This window comes from Erpetoichthys calabaricus, chromosome 2 (assembly GCF_900747795.2).
Source record: "Erpetoichthys calabaricus chromosome 2, fErpCal1.3, whole genome shotgun sequence".
Classification (NCBI taxonomy): Eukaryota; Metazoa; Chordata; class Cladistia; order Polypteriformes; family Polypteridae; genus Erpetoichthys; species Erpetoichthys calabaricus.
In genome coordinates, this window is record NC_041395.2 from 194,039,010 (window position 1) to 194,056,131 (window position 17,122).

The following is a 17,122-nucleotide window of genomic DNA, read 5'->3' on the forward strand; positions in this document are numbered from 1 at the left end:
CTTTTTAAACTCTTTACTACCTTATCTTTATTCCTCTTGTTGCACTGAGCATGTATATGACAAAAGAATTTCCCTCGGAATAAATAAAGTTCTTATCTTATCTTATAATCTATTTAGTTAGTCAATAAAAGGTGTCATTTCACCCTACTTTCTCATGTATCAATATACAACAGAGACAGTGACCCCAGGTCACAGGGGTACTGAAAAGTAAGCCAATATTTGCTAAACAAACTTTATTAGCTTTGCACATGGAAACCAAATAAGCATCTTGGACCCTGGGAGAGCAAATACAACACAGATGGCACACCAGGTAAAATGAAGCCAAGACATTTGGAGCAGCTACAGTACACAATGTGCCAACTGAAAGACTATTGTAGAAAGATAGAATAGTGACCCATATCCTGCTTACAAAGAAATCAAAGCATTACGCACATTCAAATCTGTTCCTTGGAAAGTCACAGCCTGGGCAGGTGATGGAGCAGTCCTTATAGATTGTAGCGGGGCTACATAGTAATAGTGTTTTTCAATGTTTGTACTGAGTGCGTTTTGTTTCCATCGTCCCGTTTTCTGTTTATCATGTGTGCATCAGTGAATGTTGTCCTTGTAAATACAGGGGGGACGGATGATGGAGGGAGACCACAGCCCCAAAATGGAAAGCACCTGTTTATAGTCAATCAATTACATCTGGCTCAGTACTATATAAACAATCAGGAGAGAACAGGGAGGGGAAGAGGAGAAAGACGAAGATTACATTTCACCACAACGAACCAACTTTACCTGCTGTTTTCCATATCGCGCTTTTGTAACCAGTTTGTTTTTCATTCCGCCAGACTTACTTCAAATCAATCATCACCAGAGACCCCGGGGTTGGACTACATCATCCACCATACGCCGAGGATTCACAGTGAGGTTGCTCCATTTTTTCCGAGAAATACAAACACATCACTTACCTGCTGACCAGTTATTCAAGAATTTAACTGAAGAAAAAAAGAAAGCAGGTTATGGTAGGCGGTTGATTTGACAGCTTGCATGGTGCAATGCTAAGAACTGCCCCCCCCCCCCCCCAGCATCCCCCAAGCCCCCCCCCAATCTGACGCCGTTTTCAGATGAAGACATGGTATAACAAACAAACTTGTTTTGTTATACCCTTCTTTATTTGAAAACCGTGTCAGATCTTGTGCGCAAACGAGAGTGGGACTGGGAAAACTGTGGACATGAATGTGAGTGGTGTGCGTGACTGAGAATGACTGTGGATGTGAATTTTTTTTATTGAGTTTTATTTTTGAGTGTTCGTGCTCACGCTGAATTAGTATGCACCATCTGATCCATGATGTCACTGACAAAAAAAGAGAGACTTAGGTATATATGACATTTGGAATAATCCATTTTATGACCTGTATCGTACATTTCAGAAAATGTTGTTGCACTAATGCAACATTATATTCATTTGCATACCTTCATGCGGTTGTAGTCAGTTAGCGCATTTGTTTTTTTTTCCTGATCTTGGCCAGTGTCTACATGTTGCTGCGTGGTGGTATTTGTTTTGAATTCCAGGAGATGCAGAGGACAGAATAGTACAGAGAGGTCAGTTCCGCGCTATATACAATCATCAGATTCAAATGTTAACAGATAGATAGATAGATAGATAGATAGATAGATAGATAGATAGATAGATAGATAGATAGATAGATAGATAGATAGATAGATAGATAGATAGATACTTTATTAATCCCAAGGGGAAATTCACATTCTTCAGCAGCAGCATACTGATACAATAAATAATATTAAATTAAAGAATGATAATAATGCAGGTGAAAAAACAGACAATAACTATGTATAATGTTAAATATTAACGTTTACCCCCCCCCCGGGTGGAATTAAAGAGTCGCATAGTTTGGGGGAGGAACGATCTCCTCAATCTGTCTGTGGAGCAGGACAGTGACAGCAGTCTGTCGCTGAAGCTGCTCTTCTGTCTGGAGATGATACTATTTAGTGGATGCAGTGGATTCTCTGGAGCCTGCTGAGCGCCCTTCGCCCTTCCCACACACACACACCCAAGAACCGTCCTTCCTACATTTACAACATATGGGAATAATTGTGGATGAGAATTCCCTGTAATTTCCACATGTGTGCCCAGGGGGTTGCTAACTGGGATCCTGAACTGTTTCGTCATGTGGTGGGTGACCAGTCTATGCTCCCCAACCTGACCTGACCTAACCCGCCTTGTAGTGTGTTTCTTACACACACCTTATTTTCTAATCAACTGAATTTTTCTTGTGCTGGAAATTAGAAGTTATTGTTTCAGAAGAAAAAAAGGTAGGTTAAGTGAAAAAATACTACATAGTATGTTAAAAGGAAGGAGCAATTGTATCTGACTTTCAAGCCATTAGTCTACAATATTTATCTATTTTGCAAACTCACTTTATCTATTTTATTATGCATGGCAGAGTGCCATAGGTTACCTTAGCACAAATGAACACTAAGCAGAAAGAACAAGTATTTTTTTAAACTACAGTATGAATGTAACTAAAGTCTCCCAAGGGCATCAGCATGAAAAAGAAGGAGAACATGTGACGGCATACAGAAGACACTTTATCCATGAAAATAACTAGGTATACAAGAGTCATGACCACTTTGCTCTCATATGCCTGCCTATTTTACTTTACACTTTAATCAAATAATTCAGATTAAGCTAAACAAAAATAAAAAAGTCACTTAAAAATAAAATGCATGATTTACCAATTTTTTAATTTTTCAACAAGCTCTTTTTCAGCTCAGAATAAGAATAATAACTCATTCTCTCATTTCATTAACTTTGAATTTTATAAGGAAAAATAATATGTTCTTTGATGGGTCTAAAGGCAATCATTAGCAAAGCATCAATGCTTTTAGCATTAAATATGTATAAATATAATAAACTCATGAAATGGAAGAATGGGAAAGTGTCATCCAGAAGAATAATTGTTGCTGAATGTGTTATGAAAGGATAAAGAGATCAATTCAGTAATCAACAGGGACTTCTCCACATGTCCTTTTTTCAAGTTAACAACCAAGTTTTATTGGGATTCAAACATCTGCGGTTATGACTAAAATAAGCTTTTTTTTAACTGTTGTACACTCTTAAAAATACTGGTTCTTTAATGGCATTTTATGGTTCTCTATTTGGTCTTGTGGTTCCTCATAGAATTATGACTTGACCAAGCACCTTTTCATTCTGTGAAGGGTTATGAAGTTTTTCTTAGTGCTTTAAAAAACAAAAATTTTTAACATATGGTAGGCTACCTAGCAGGACACTAACAGATTAAGAAAACCTGTATTTAGTCTGTGGTATTGTATGCAGAGTCCTTTTAAAATCATCGGCATTGGTATTTCACAAATCTATTGTCATGTATTCATGGTTATTTACTATAATGGAGCCTGTTACAAATCCAAATAACTAAAGGATATTTCTGAAACCTTCATGTGGCTGGGTCTTTTGGGAACCAAAAATGGTCCCAATATGGCATCACTCTGAAGAATCACTATGGCACATTTATTTTTAAGAGTGTATATGCCACCCAGTTTCTCAAATTAATTGGTTAAATTTTAAGCACAATCACAATCAATAGAACAATTAATGCATTAATGCACTTGCTGCAGGGACATCGAACTGTTGGCTGCAAGTTTGCGTCCCTATTACTTGCCCAGAGAGTTTGGACACATCATTGTTGTTATTGTTTACATCCCTCCTCGTGGAGATAGCGGGTGACATCATCCATTCTGATGTTGCTAAACTGCAAATGCAGCACCCCGAGGCGCTTGTGCTAATTGCTGGAGACTTTAACCATGTGACGCTGGACAAAACATTACCTGCTTTCTCCCAGTATATGTGTATTGTAACACCCAGGGAAATAGGACTATTGATCTACTGTATGCAAATGTTAAAGATGCATACAGTGCCACCCCGCTGCCTGCGCTTGGGAAAGCAGATCATAGCCTGGTTCTGCTTCAGCCTCACTACAAACCCAGAGTGAGGGAGCTACCTACAACCACATGCTAATTCAGGAAGTGGTCCGCTGAGGCAGAGCAGGTTCTGAGAGACTGCTTTGGTACAACGGACTGGGATATCCTGCAGGGATCATATAGTGAGAACATTGAGGAGATTGTTGATTGCACTACTGACTACATCAACTTCTGAATGGACATTGTAGTTCCAGTAAGAACAGTACGCTGCTATGCTAACAGCAAGCCATGGATTACAAGTGACATCAAGGGCCTTTTGAACCAGAAGAAAAGGGCTTTTAAAGGTGGTGATCAGCATGAGCTCAAGCGCGTGCAGAAGGAACTCCGAGTCCAGCTCAGGGCGGCAAAGGAGCAGTACAGGAGAAAGCTGGAGCAGAAGTTGCAGAATAACAGCATGAAGGAAGTGTGGGATGGGATGAAGATCATCACTGGCTGCAGCTCGAAGCGGGATGCCACCATCGAGAGAGACATGGAGAGAGCAAACCAGATGAACAACTTCTTTAACAGGTTTGAGCACCCTAACCCACTCTCACTTCAGAGTACTGCACCCTCCACCCATCCTTCTGCTGATGCCAGCATAGGAGAGAGTTTCCCCCACCCATAATTACAGCAGCCTAGGTAAGCAGAGAGCTGAGGAGACTTCGTACCAGCAAAGCAGTGGGTCCAGATGGAGTATCGCCACGACTGCTGAAGGCCTGTGCATTGGAGCTGGGGAGTCCTCTACAGCCCATCTTCAACCTGAGCCTGTGTTGTGATGTGAGATTTTACATATAATTTGATGAATATTTTGTATGTCTTTATTTGATTTTTAGGCAAAGCAATGTAATTTAGTGTTACTTTGGTGAGAGGCATTTGTGTTTGCTCCCCCTTTTACGACTGAGCATCTTTACATTTTTACGACAGGATTTGGGGGAAGATGTGCCTTAAACTTGTTTGGTTAGTGTTTCTTTGCTTAATTCATTTCTACCCCCGCAAGAAAGACTTAAAGACATATGGTCTTGGGGGTGGCAGGTTTTAAGATTTTGTATTCCCCCATTGGTCTGAGGTATGGCTGCTTGGAATTGGCTTGTCTCAGAGGCCTTTAAGTACTACGATGCCCTATTGGCTGTAGGGGTTGGACAGAAAATCTATATATTTACTTGTTTAAGCTCACACTCTCTCTCTTACTAACCAACATCTGAAAGAAGCATCTCTCTTGCTAACCTGTGATGATGAAGAGAACAGCTCAGCAGCCATTTTGAACAGACATGTGGCTGAAAGCTGAGCACCAATGATGCCTTAACTAGAGACATTTAAGTAACTAGAAGACTGTGTGCCACCTGAACTACATATCAGCATTTAATCAGGTTGTATGGTTGCCAATATTCAAATATACTTTGCATTTTGTTATTATTTCTGAATATTATCAATAATAGATTATTTTATGTGTAACTTAACTTCTGCTTGTCTTTTTACTACATCTAATTGCCTAAGGTAATAGATATAGAAGGGAAGGTGGGGATAAGTTTTATACAATAACTAGTCATTTAGCCCGTTACAATAACGGACGCTAGAACAGTAGTGCATAAACATTAGTAGGAACAGTCTATATTAAATGGCAAGGGACTTTGACCTCATTCTTTTTGTTGGTCGTATTTTTCTTTCTTTCAGCCTTTCTTTTGTTTATGTTTACTTACTGAGCTGACCGTTCTTCGTGGGCTGCCGCCGTGTATTGTGTGTCTTTAATTTTCTGTGACAGTAATACTGTCTTGTACGGCTCTATTCAATAAGGGCGCGCACAAAAAGGCGAGCTTCAAAAGGGCGACCTCAATTGAGCGCGGCGAATAAAGGCGTTCGTAGATAATTTAGTTCAAATGGCTCTGGAATATGTGAAGAACAACAAATATGCAGATCTTTATTTACGCGCGCCTTTATTCGCTGCGCCCAATTGAGGTCGCCCTTTTGAGGCTTGCCTTTTTGTGAGCGCCCTTATTGAAGGATACTGTCTTGTACGTCCGCTGGCTTGTACGTCCGTAATATACCTTTAATTTTCTCTGGCAGTAATACAGGCGTGCGCATCGGTAATATGCCTTTAATCTCCTCTGGCAGTAATACTGGCTAGTATGTGGCTGTAATATGCATCACTGCATTGTGTACCTTTAATTTCCTCTTGCAGTAATACTGGTTTGTATTTCCGTAAAACGCCTCTAACTTTCGCTGACAGTAATATCGCGCATCGCACCGTGCCCCGCGCATGCGCACTTCATCAGAAGACACCCACACACGGACACCTGGACGCACATAGGGATTTTATATATATAGATACCTTACAAACAGTGGTAAGTCTGTGAGATTAGGCATTCTAAGGCTACATATTAATAATACAATAGGGGAAAGTAGAGCAATATATATTACTCTACCAAGACAAAACAATTGGTGTAGTCGGGCAGGATTTTGGAGTAACCATTGTTTTGCACCTTATCAGACAAAACATTTGGCGTAGTCAGCAGGATTTTGAGGTAACCATTGTTTTGCACCTTGTCAGACAAAACAGCCTGGAACAGGGGAGAGTCCCAAGGCTTTGGAAAACATCTTGCATCACCCCAGTCCCAAAGGTATCGCGTCCTAGTGAGCTGAATGACTTCCGGCCTGTCGCTCTGACGTCACATGTGATGAAGACCATAGAGCGGCTGCTGCTTCACCACCTGAGGCCACAGGTCCGCCATGCCCTCGACCCTCTGCATTTTGCATACCAGGAGAAGGTGGGAGCAGAGGATGCCATCATCTACATGCTACACCGATCCCTCTCCCACTTGGACAGAGGCAATGGTGCAGTAAGAATTATGTTTCTGGACTTCTCTAGCGCCTTCAACACCATCCAACCTCTGCTTCTTAGGGTCAAGCTGACAGAGATGGGAGTAGATTCATGCCTGGTGGTATGGATCGTGGACTATCTTACAGACAGACCTCAGTATGTGCGTCTCGGGAACTGCAGGTCTGACATTGTGGTCAGCAACACAGGAGCGCCGCAAGGAACTGTACTTTCTCCGGTCTAGTTCAGCCTATATACATCGGACTTCCAATATAACTCTGAGTCCTGCCACGTGCAAAAGTTCGCTGACGACACTGCTATCATGGGCTGCATCAGGAGTGGGCAGGAGGAGGAGTTTAGGGCCCTAATCAAGGACTTTGTTAAATGGTGCGACTCATACCACCTACACCTGAACACCAGCAAACCAAGGAGCTGGTGGTGGATTTTAGGAGACATAGGCCCCTCATGGACCCTGTGATCATCAGAGGTGACTGTGTGCAGAGGGTGCAGACCTATAAATACCTGGGAGTGCAGCTGGATGATAAATTGGACTGGACTGCCAATACTGATGCTCTGTGCAAGACAGGACAGAGCCGACTATACTTCCTTAGAAGGTTGGCATCCTTCAACATCTGCAATTAAATGCTGCAGATGTTCTATCAGAAGGTTGTGGCGTGTGCCCTCTTCTATGCAGTGGTGTGCTGGGGAGGCAGCATAAAGAAGGATGCCTCACGCCTGGACAAACTGGCTCTATTGTAGGCATGGAGCTGGACAGTTTGACATCAGTGGTAGAGCGACGGGCACTGAACAGGCTCCTGTCAGTCATGGAGAATCCACTGCATCCACTAAACAGTGTCATCTCCAGACAGAGGAGCAGCTTCAGCAACAGACTGCTGTCAATGTCCTGCTCCACTGACAGACTGAGGAGATCGTTCCTCCCCCACACTATGCGACTCTTCAGTTCCACCCTTTGGGGGGTAAACGTTAACATTATACAAAGTTATTGTCTGTTTTACCTGCATTTTTTATCACTCTTTAATTTAATATTGTTTCCTTATCAGTATGCTGCTGCTGGAGTATGTGAAGTTCCCCTTGGGATTAATAAAGTATCTATCTATCTATCTATCTATCTATCTATCTATCTATCTATCTATCTATCTATCTATCTATCTATCTATCTATCTATCTATCTATCTATCTATCTATCTATCTTATGCTCTGGCACCACTGTGGACTTCATTGCTTGGCAATAAGCAGTTGCAGGTTCTGAGGTACGACCTTAGTAGTATTAACCACAATTTAAAATTAAATGTAAGCAAATGAAAGTTGACTTACTGACTTTAATTAGGTTGATTTAGAAATGAAAAAATATGCTAATGTACAGCATTATTGAAAAGAAAATAATATTTAGTTGCACAGTCTTTTTACATGATGTCTTTAAGCACTTCTTGTAAGAATACCTTTGACCTAGATCTATTTCCAGATCTTCTAAAATATGGTATTTTATTATTAAAATTTTGCTCTTTAAATACTTCTGTGAAATTAGAGTAGTACACAAAATTAAAGCACATTGAAACAAATTCAAGCTTTTGAATTGAAGAAAGGGCTCTTAACCAATGGGGCTGCTCTTCAGTTTAAAAGCTGTAATTTGCTTAAATGTTTTGGATGGCGTGAGCATTTGACTGAATAAATAACGTGAATAATGCAACACAAGTAACTTGAGATTTCTTTCACAGGACATTTTTTGCTGTTGTTTAGTGTTGGTCCTGCTTGTCCCCATTAAAGCCCATTTTTTAAGAAACTGTGTTGTCTTTATTGTCCATGATATTACAGTTTTCTCTCAGAAAAACCTATTGACAATAAGGTATAAAATAAGCATCAATTAATTAAGATAAAAGCATCAATTAATACACTCAGGTCCATAAGTATTTGGACAGTGACACAATTTTCATAATTTTGGCTCTGTACACCACCATAATAAAGCAATCATTATATGATTGAAGTTTAGACTTTCAACTTTAATTTAATGGGTTTACCAAAAATATTGTATGAGATTTTTAGGAATGACAGCCATTTTTCTGTATAGCAACATCCCCCACAATTTTCTAAGTGCTCAAAAGTATATAGACATTTCACTGACAAACTGTTTCATAGCCAGGTGAGAGCTGTCCCTTCATTATTTCATTAACTATTAAACAGGTAAAAGGTCCAGAATTGATGCCTTTAGACAGATACAAGAAACACAAGGAGTGGTCAAATCAACTGTTTGGTGCATTCTTAAATAGAAGGAATGTGAACTCAGCAACACCAGAAGGTCTGGAAAACCACAAAAGACAATTATGCTGAATGACTACAGAATTCTGTCCTTGGTGAAGAAGACCCCTTTCACAACATTTATCCAAACCAAGAACACTCTCTGGGAGGTAGACCTATCATTACCAAAATCTACAATCAAGAGAAGGCATCATGAAAGTAAAGACAGAAGGTTTACCACAAGGTGCAAACCACTGGTAAACCTCAAGCATAAGAAGGACAGATTAGACTTTGCCAGAAAACATTTTTAAAGGCCTGTCCAGTACTGGAACAATTTTCTTTGGGCAAAGGAAACTAAGATCAATTACACCAGAATGTTGGAAAGAGAAGAGTATGAATGGCTCATGATCTAATGAATACCACATCATCTGTGAAATATGGTGGAGGCAGTTTTATGGCATGAACATGCATGGCTGTGAAATGAAGTCAGTCACTAGTGTTTATTGATGATACAATTGCTGGCAGAAGTAGCAGGATGAATTCTGAAGTGTAAAAGGCTATAATATCTGCTCAGATTTAGCATAATGCTGCAAAATTGATAGGACACATTACACATGGACAATGGGCCAAAACATACTGTGAAAACAAACCCATGCTTTTCAAGGCAAGGAAGTAGAATATTCTTCAATAAATAGTTAACTTCATTTAAAAAATGAATACTGTTAATAATAACACGTGTGTGTGGCATGGAGTAGGAAGCAGTAGGAAGTCATGTCCCTTGTGTTCCCTGCCTGGAGATTGCATGTTTTCCTGGTGGGTTTGCACAGTGTGCTCCAGTTTCCTTCCAGGTTTCGGGATTTGGTGATGCGAAAATGATGCTGGTGTATGTGTGTGCTTGTTTTCACCTTGCGATGAGTTCATACCCCATCCAGGGATTGTTTCATCCAGTAGGCGCATGCCTGGATTGATGGATGAATGAAATCATTAAACATCCATCTTTTTCAGAGATGTTGTAGCAAGGTGTCCTTGGAATTTAATGGATGTTTCAAGCAATTCACACCACAACGAAGCCGAATGTTTTCTCACCATGATGATATCTTGTACTGCCACCTGGTGGAATCTTCCAGATTTATGTAAAGTATGTGCGCAAGTATAAACTGTACACTGCTTGCATAGCAGTAGCGTCCACAGGTGGATGCGTCGCATCTTGTGAAGTATAAACCCGACCTTAGGAGTGCATTACAGTAATCTAGTGGACTAAAAAGGTATGAATTAAATTCTCAGCAACTGGCAATGTTATAAGACTTCTAACTTTTAAAATGTTCCTTAAATAGAAAAATGTAGTCCTAGTAATATTGTGCAATATAATGTTTATATCAGTGTCCGTGGTTGCATCTAAATTCTTTACCTTGACTTTTAATGATTAGGGATCAAGTTTATTTTTAATACCCTCATTATTTCCATTTTTGCAAGCCACTTAGGTTTCTGTTTTTTCTTTATTAAGCTTGAGAAAGGTGCAACTCATCCATTAAGAAATAAAGACATTGGATCAAAGAGGCCAAATCATCAGGTTCATCACTTTGTGATTGATATATTCTGTCCTAATAGAAGCATGTAGATTGAAAAAAGTAGCAAGCCTATAGTAGTTCTTTGTGGTACACTGTATACAATATAATGGACCTCCAAACTTCAATCACTACAACTTAAAAATTTTGCTATCTGTTAAATAAGACTGAAATCAGTTTAAGACATTACCACTGAGACTCACATATTGTCTAAGGTGGGTTATAAGGATACTGTGTTCTGTAGTGTCAGATGATGCACTCGGGTCTAAGAGAACAAGAGCAGATACTGTATGTGGTGTCTGTCCACCTTAACTTGCAGGTCATTTGCTACTTTAACCAGTACACTATGGTTTGTTCCAAGACCTGACTGAAACTTACCAAGAATATGTTTATTTAAGGAGATACTTAACTTCCAAAAAATGCCTTTTTCTGGAGTTTTGATTAAGAACGGCAGATTAGAAATAGGTCTTAAGTTGTCAAAGACAGAGAAGTCTAGATAATATTCAACTACTGCAGTTATGTAACATTTATGCAGGTATGAATGTGCTGTGCTGTGAAAAAGGGGTGTAGTAAACAGCATAATCATATTTAAAAACAGACCTTTAAATGAGAAGTGCTATCCAGGCTCTACTACCCAGGAATTAAAAACATATATTTGCTAATCTTTTAATAGAGCTGTTTTCTATTTTAAGCAGCATGAAATGCCTTTAAAGTCTTTCCTTACTTGAAACGTTTTTGGTAAAGAGAACTCAGGGTCTAAAAAATCAGTCTTGTCAAGTATGACACAGAAATGATTTATTGTATATGGTTGAGCAAACAATGCAGCATGGTGACTGACAAAAAAGTCATACACTAATGATCTATTTTTTTATTGAAACACTTTACTTCCTTAAAAGATACACAATTGTATAAGACACATAGTTTTATTACTTTACTGAAAATCAATAAGAATGGTTGTTTTCTCTCTAACAGATTAAAGCTGTTTTCTAAAATGATTGCATGCAGCAAAATATGGATTAGCTTCTGTCCTAGTTTATCTTAATTTCTAAAATGAATGCCCAAGAAACATTATATAAAGATATCCATATGCACTATTAGTTCATATGCAAAAACAAACCCATGCTTTAGTTTCAAAATAAACTTGTTTTTTTCATTCCATAAAACAAATATCACTGCAAATATTTTATTATTGTTTTCACAAATTAAGAATCCTGGGTTGATTCTGGCCTTTTTCCTAATGCTGCTGTATACAGAAGCTCAGCATTAGCTCAGAATCTTGAAAACAAATCCCAACTCTTAAAAACCATAGATAGCCTAATACAACTTGAATGAATGTAAAAATCAATAATTTCTTGTCAGACAACAAATATTCTGTATATATTTTTACTGTAAATGTTAGCATCTGTTTTCAGTTAAAAAAAGAAAACTGTCCAGTTTGTTGGTGCTTCAGTTATTTCAGTTATCCTAATGTGCACACTTGAAATATACATTACACAGACAACATCATCCTTACATGTGAAAAGGAAGACACATGAGATGAGACACTGTGGATGCAAGTGAAGTGGCTTACTTTCAGAGTGTTCACACACACAACAGGCTTGAACACATATGCAAATGTTAAAATGAATAGTGGGGGCTTATTTGTGAAAATAGAAGATGGAATGTGATACTTGACCATGCCTGAGGTGCCTATTAGAAAAAAAATGCTGATTTCAGTACAACTATAATAAAATGATTGTGTAAGTACTGAATCACATTGCATTATTGTATGCTGCTACCAAAATTTGAACTGCTGTTTTACTCTCTTCCCAATAACTATATAATAATCACAGAAAAAATATCACTTTCAGCCATATATATTCAGTATTTCCCAGATTCATATGCAAACCTATAAACTATTGGTGCTCAATTCATTTCAGTTAGCTAAAAAAAAAAATCAGCGTTAATTTAATGTAAGAAAAGGACAATACATGGGGTGGCAGAGAAAAGAGAGACAGTGATTTACACCTATGTTCCAGTGCTCAGTGGCATCGCTTATAGCGGTAACAGGGGTTCTTTTGTGTAAACAAAAACAAAGAAAAATATTAAAAATCACATTTTCTAAACAAAATTTCAGAGTTACAACAACAGGGGCATTTGTAGTACAGCAAATTAAGAAAAGTGAAAAAGGGACAGGAGTATGTCAGTCAGTCATTGTCCAACCCGCTATATCCTAACACAGGGTTACGGGGGTCTGCTAGAGCCAATCCCAGCCAACACAGGGCGCAAGGCAGGAACAAACCCCGGGCAGGGCACACACACACACACCAAGCACACACTAGAGACAATGTAGGATTGCCAATGCACCCAACCTGCATGTCTTTGGACTGTGGGAGGAAACCGGAGTACCCGGAGGAAACCCACATAGACACAGGGAGAACATGCAAACTCCACGCAGGGAAGACCCGGGAAGCAAATCTAGGTCTCCTTACTGTGAGGCAGCAGCGCTACCACTGTGCCACCCGACAGGAGTATGATGTGAATCAAATAAAAGATTTAAAGACACAACACTAACCGTGGCACTTATTTACATACTGTATGAGCAAAAGCTATTTGCAGCAACACATTATAACAGTGAAATACATTAAATGGAAAATACTGGAACAGAAATAATATTATGCATCATTACTAAAACACTGATTCAGCTCCTCTGGATCTCTTATATTTATACACCATATATAATGTAGCCAATAGGGGGTTGCAGCAGTGCCATAAACCCCAGACACAACTACACTGACAACAGGTTCAGGTTGAAGAATATTTATTCTTTGCAGTACTATTTAACATGCATCTTCAAAGCACACCACATAGTGTCCTTTACTTACTTTCCCTTTCCCCTACACTCCTCCCAGGTGAGTTTTTTTCCATCCTCCACACCCGAATGCAACACGCCTTGATGAGGTCGAATGGCTTCTTTTATGCCAGACCCAGGCATGATGCTACAACATTGCACTTACGAAGTACTTCCAAGTCAGGCAGAACTTCCTTAAACTGGCAGAGTTGTCTCCCAACAGCTCCACATGGCGGGGCCCTTCAGGACTGCAGCTCTCATGGAGCCCTGTGAGTGTGAGATTGGAGACCCACCAGATGGATGCTACCACCTACCGTTTTTAGGGGCAAATGACCTCTGTGTTCTAGACATAGTTCCCAAGATAGTTGGTTAGTTTTCCATCATTTTGTGCTGTGAGATTCACAGTGTCTGGGTTTAGTGGCTATCTTGACTTTCCAACAGTTCACCGTGATCCACCACGTTCCTGTTCCTGATCAATAGTAGTCCAGTGACATCACAGCCACCTCCTCAGAGTATTGCTGCTATCTTTTCCAGGTATAAAAACGAATGAAAGACAACAGGCCATAAAATTGCCACTGAAAGAATACGAAAACTGCAAATTCTTATAGACTATAGGGATGTTTATGTATTTGTGCCCTGAGGTACTTCATAACTGATTCTAATTTCATATTTATATATGGTATTCTATAAAAAATACACATTGTATTGGCTCAATCACAGTGTCGGCATGGCACATTGGTTAGTGTTATTGCCTCATAGCTCATGGATTTAAATTCTGACCACATTATAGACTGTATGCAATCTGCATTTTCTGGGAATGTTTCTTTCCTTCTGTCATAAATTTGTATTATCACTGTGGTTCATGTTTTTAATTGTTATATAAACATACTGTATATATGATTTTTAAATACATTTATACATAGATTTAGCGTAAATTAATTATCTCATATACACATTGTAACCACAAGGGAACACTAGAGAGCCCCAAACCACAGTTGTTCAAATAAAAGATAGCAAGAAAATAAATGATGAAGAAAGAATAGCAAGGAGGCCTCTAATGACAGTGAGAATCTCACTTAAGCAGTCAGTCTGGGGCCTGTTAAGCCTCAGGTAGCAGTCCCATTAGCTACTCATCTCACTGGGCACAACATAAAGAGGTATGGAGAATCACAAGCTACATTGATTCATTTAAAATACAGATGGAAAATTACCAAAAAGGAAAACCTTAATGAAAAACTATTAAATGGTCAAAGAAAGAGATAAACAAAAATAACTTCACTAACAAAAACTATCAAAAGCAAACAACTCAAAGAACAAAATTGACATTTGGAATGGGGCCTCGACAAAGCCTTGACATTCTTAAAGATGTTCATTAAAAGTTCAAAAGTAATGTACAATAATAAGCTAGCCAAATAGTATAAAATGGGTGCAGAAAGGGTCCATAAGAGTCCTCAAGGCAATATTGCATATGGGAACACTCACTGAAGGTGTAGAAATAGACTCTGAAACAACTGCTGATGCTGCAGACAACTGAATTCCTAGACCACTCATTGATAGGAATGACTGAGCTGCAAAATGAAGCTAATCAACTCAATTTTCTCAGATCAATTTGTTTCTGCCTAGGTAGATCAGAAGAGCAAACAAATTAGCTTACTGAACAGAAAGATGTTTTCTATATTCTGGGTGCAATAGTCATTCTGATTCATTAACTTTCCCATAACCTAAATGGTTTCTCTTTTGGAAAGCATGTTTGCCCCAAAATAGGGTTTATTTATATATGGTACTAGCTGTCTCCCACGGCTCCAACCACATAGTAGTGAAACAAGACAAACTTTAAAAATCAGTATCGCTAGGTAAGTGGAGTCACGGTACGCTCCAAAATGTGGCCAGAGGTAGACTGATTTGAACGGAGGCTGGCGCGTGAATAAGGAGGGCCCTGCTCAGCTCCCCACTCTTGACTCTATGCTTCCCCCTCCCCTCGGCTCGCAGCCTCTGTCTCGGATTAGCACAAATAAATCACTCCTGCAAGCAAACTATGATACTTAGTGCAATGGCAGAAGTTGCAAAATCAACCAGAATGTTCAAGCAAATTATAGAAAAAAGCCAGATAAAAATTAATAAAAAGTGGACAGACATACAGACAGACACACAGACGTTGGATTTTATATATATAGGGATGTCTGGCATTCACCATAACCTATGTCATTTTTGAGACCTTTTTTCCCTTTTCAGAAAAGCCCGTGCTGCACATATTTTTTTTATATGTATGGTGATTCTTTGAGCTTATAAATTAAGAATAGCCCCATCTCTGACTAGTGCCCAATCTGAACATTAGAAAAAGTTTGAAAAGTTTGATGAGAACAGGCCATGTAACCCAACAAAACTCACCAATCCTATCCACTTAATCCTTTCAAAATATGGGTTTTGAAGGTCCCTGAAGTTTTACTGTCTACCATGCTACTTAGACATTTGGGGTTTCTTCAAATAGTAGAGGAATTCCATAGCATTCAATTTCTCTAAAGCAATTTGTGCAGATAAGGCTGATGTTATTTTACATACATTTTGAGGTTTATATAGAAGTGTGGTCCTAGCAAAGAGGTGCAAATGTGCATGGATGTTTTTATGGCAGTCTATTTTTCTCCACATCTGTGCATTTCCTAGTGGGAACTTTTACAATGAATCCTAAGAAAACTTATACATAGAAAAATTGTTTTTCAGTTTTTTTTATTTAAAGTATGTGGTGCAACATACAGTATGTTACTCAACAATAGTCATTTGTCTATTACCCACACATCAGATAACAACATCTAACTGATGTTGTAAAAAAGGGATTGTGCATATTTATTCAAAAGATGAGGCTAAATCTTGACACCTGTGTTAATTTATGTTTAAGTTATTGCAGTGCCATACTCATGAGGCTTATGGTATCTGAGAAACATACTCCCTTTCCAGATGAAACAGTGAGACACTGGTAAAATATGTGTGTTAGCCATTTTGACATATTCTAAAATAATACATAAAATAATAATAATTTTTTCTTTTTCAAATGTTCTGCTTGCTCATCAAAATTACGATTTTTCAGTTGCCTGTGGTTAGGGAAGTAGTTAACTTATTTGGCTGTGATTTTCAAAATAAAACAAATCATTTATAATTTAAACTAGTGCTAGAGTATTGATCTATGCTTTGATTGCAAATTTCTGTTTTATTGTAACATTTTATATTTGTAAATATGTACTGTGGACTAACATTTAAATATGTGACTCTATATAAAAATAAGCTTTCCATTGTGTTATTATATCAACCGTAATATTACTTCAAGCATCATTGCAGAAAAATGACATGGTATTTTTATCATGACACAGTCAATGTATTAAATAGTTCACTGGAAAATGTTGTTTTATCACTCTTTTCTGTATTTTTGTACTTTCTTCTGGCAAGGATCTAGTGTTTGTTATTGCTAATTAATCCATGAAGCTGTAATATTTGCCCACAGTGAGCATCAGGTGGTGAATTCCTTCCCTGTAATTTAAATTATACAGCTGTGATAAACAGTTTTTACATTTAATCATAAAAAATAGCTATTGAAGTTTGCTCTATACAATTTCTTTAACTCCTTATGAACTAAGAGGTTTTTGGCATTATTGCACCTAAATTACATACCCAAAAATAAAAGGCTATTAC